Source organism: Dipodomys ordii, unplaced genomic scaffold, assembly GCF_000151885.1.
Source record: "Dipodomys ordii isolate 6190 unplaced genomic scaffold, Dord_2.0 Scaffold22, whole genome shotgun sequence".
Lineage (NCBI taxonomy): Eukaryota > Metazoa > Chordata > Mammalia > Rodentia > Heteromyidae > Dipodomys > Dipodomys ordii.
Window position 1 is genome coordinate 605,412 of NW_012267238.1, and position 2,959 is coordinate 608,370.

General features: G+C 34.6%; 1 protein-coding gene across 1 annotated transcript in view; it reads left to right on the plus strand.

Moving 5' to 3' along the window:
- The window catches only part of LOC105983888 (putative olfactory receptor 52P1), a 20,032-nt gene that overhangs the window by 10,282 nt on the left and 6,791 nt on the right, over positions 1–2,959 (plus strand). The window lies entirely within an intron of this gene.

Consider the following 2,959-nt stretch of genomic DNA (forward strand, 5'->3'; position numbering starts at 1 on the left):
TTCTAAATTCTAGTTGGAGGTTCTGTGTGTGTGTGTGTGTGTGTGTGTGTGTGAGAGAGAGAGAGAGAGAGAGAGAGAGAGAGAGAGAGAGAGAAAGAGAGAGAAAGAAGGAGAGAGAGAGATTATTACCCATTTGTATGCAATACATAGTCACTTCAGATTAGTCATCTGCTCTGAAGTCAACTACTCAACTGGCAAAATATAGCCAAGGGGTTGTGGTCCCTGCATCAGAAACATGGCCAGGCTATGAGATGGAATCATGGATTTATTTCATTTAGGAACAGATAGAATCATAATAGTGCCAGCAGAAAATCAGAGGACATAGCAACTTTGCACCCCTCCTGTCTCTCTCTACTGTAAGTCATGTTAATTATGAATTCATAGAAGCAACTGGCTGTTTTTATTTCCTTTCAAAGTTAGCACAAGAGTAGATGAAGACCCTCTAGGTAGGGGAAGTGATGGTGACCAATATGTACTTGGGTGTGATCTCAGAAAATCTCTGCTTTTAGGGCCCAGGAATAAAGTTTTTCTTCTGAAGAGAAAATCCTGTAATTTATCCTCTCTTCATATAGATGGTAAGTATTTCCATAAAGTTGATTAGTTAATGGAAAGTAAAAAATAAAATTTTTAAGAGTTTAAATGTATTTGTCAAGAAAAAGCAAGCTTATTTATAATCTCTATTAGTGTTTCCTGGCTAAATTATATATATATATATGTTTATGTATATGTTTCTAGTTAGGTTAATTTGCTTCTTATAACCAACCACACCATTATGCTGACATGTTGTCCTGTTTTTTACAAACAGCCTCTCATGTTAGATTCTCTCAGAAGGAGATGTAAGCATGAAGCCTGACATAATGAATCTCCAAACAGGAGAGAATCACTGAAGGATTCAAAAAGGGCACAAATCTGTAAGTAATTGAGAATCTTTCATATTTTGTAAGTTCAATGTTTATAGATAATATCTTACATTCTCATCTGTATCAAGAGTTATATTTTTCATATGATATGCTTTCATTTCTAAAATTCATAAGTTTTTACAGACTTATAAAAGTTTAAATTTTGAAAGTGCTTTAAAATATGTGGTCAGTCTCTGAAAATTTTTCAATTAATTATTAGAAATCTCCAGAACCTCACTAATCCTAGGCCAAGGTACTATAATTTAAGAACACAATGTAAATGCCATAATTATGGTGAATTTTTTCTCATATGATTATTATTTGGATCACAAGAAAAATAAGCTTTGATATTTTAAATATTTTCAGTACTAACTAAGCTATCATAAAAATTATGCAGCTTATATGCAAGTTATGGGAAAATATAACTAGAATTCGAAATGCTAAGAACATTTATTTATTTATTTATTTATTTATTTATTTATTTATTTATTATGTTAGTGCTGAAGCTTGAACTCAGGCTTTATTTCCCAGTTGATTTTTTTTTCCCTCAAGTCTGCTATTTTACCACTGCTGGTTATTTGATGATAAGAGTTTCACAGCTGGGTGCCAGTGGCTCAGGCCTGTAATCCTACCCACTCAGGAGGCTAAACATGAGGACCTCAGTTCAAAACCAGCTGGGGTAGGAAAGTCCATGACACTATTATCTCTAATTAATCACCAGAAAATCAAAAGTGGTGCTGTGGTTCAAGTGGTAGAGCGCTTGCCTTGAACTGTAGAGTTCAGGGAAAGTCCCAGGCCCAGGGTACAAACCCCAGGACTGACAGAAAAAAAAAAAGGAGTTTCACAAACTTTTCTGCTCAGGCTAGCTTCAAACTGTGACCCTCAGATCTCAGTCTCAAGTAGCCAGGATTACAGGCATGAGCCACCAGCACCAGGTGCTGGGAACTGAGGTGGGGGGGCCGGGATAATTTGCTGGGGGTGAGGAGTGGGGGGGCATATTTTCAAGTGTGAATGTTCCATAGTTTGACTCTGGGTACAAAGGAAATTCTGAAAGAGTAAAGAATAATGCCAATTAGATTTGGGTAGAATAGAAAGGCAAGGAAACAAGACTGAAATGCTTAGGCAGGGAATTACTATCTTCAATTTTTTTCAACTCTTTTGACCACAACCATTTCCTAACTAGTATATATATCTTTTACTGATCAATATGCCAGTTTATAGTAATCACAATTCTTTAACATTTATTAAAAACATTTTGGGCTTTAATGTAGAGAATTAACACTGGCTCTTATATCAGACAAACATGGATTACATCAACTTTGCCTCTTTCTGAAAAGAACCTTAGGCATTTTTAGTTAGGGAAAATGTCCCACATTTAATCCTAGTAAATCAAATCCTTTATTATTTAGTGCTAGATAAGTTCATGTCCATATTTTCTCCATTTGCTCCGAAAATATTACCTGTTGTAAAGATGCTGTAAGAATGAAATAAAAAAAAAAAACTATCTCAGTGCCTGAAAAAAAAAGGAAATTCTGAAAGAATGGTAAAAGACAACTATAAGTTGCCAAATGTGGACAAAGGAAGAAGAAAAGATCAACCAAACTACTCTTGCTGCTGAAATAAATGAGCTAAATTGTAGATGCCTTGATCCTCAGTGCCATTAGAAAGGATCAGTGACAAAGCCAGGGTAGTGTTCAGGGATCAGGGTTCATAGAGATATGACTATCTCTATAATCTTGAACATTTTACAGCATATATAACTAAAATATCACTAATACAGGAATGACATTGTCCATTTTCAGATCTAATTAAAGAGATATCCTCCTTTTAAATGACTTTATATTATTATATAGAAAGGAATTTCATTATTATATTTACATACATATTTTGATGTTCTCTAATACTCTCACCCCCTCATAACTCTCTCTGCCTCTCTTCCTCCTTCCCTAAATAATTTCAACAAGTTTCCTTGTTCTATTTTTATAGCTGCATCTAATCAGCTTTGACAAGAGGGAGTGAATCTTGCTAAATAAAAATTACTGATGCCATTGTTATTTTTT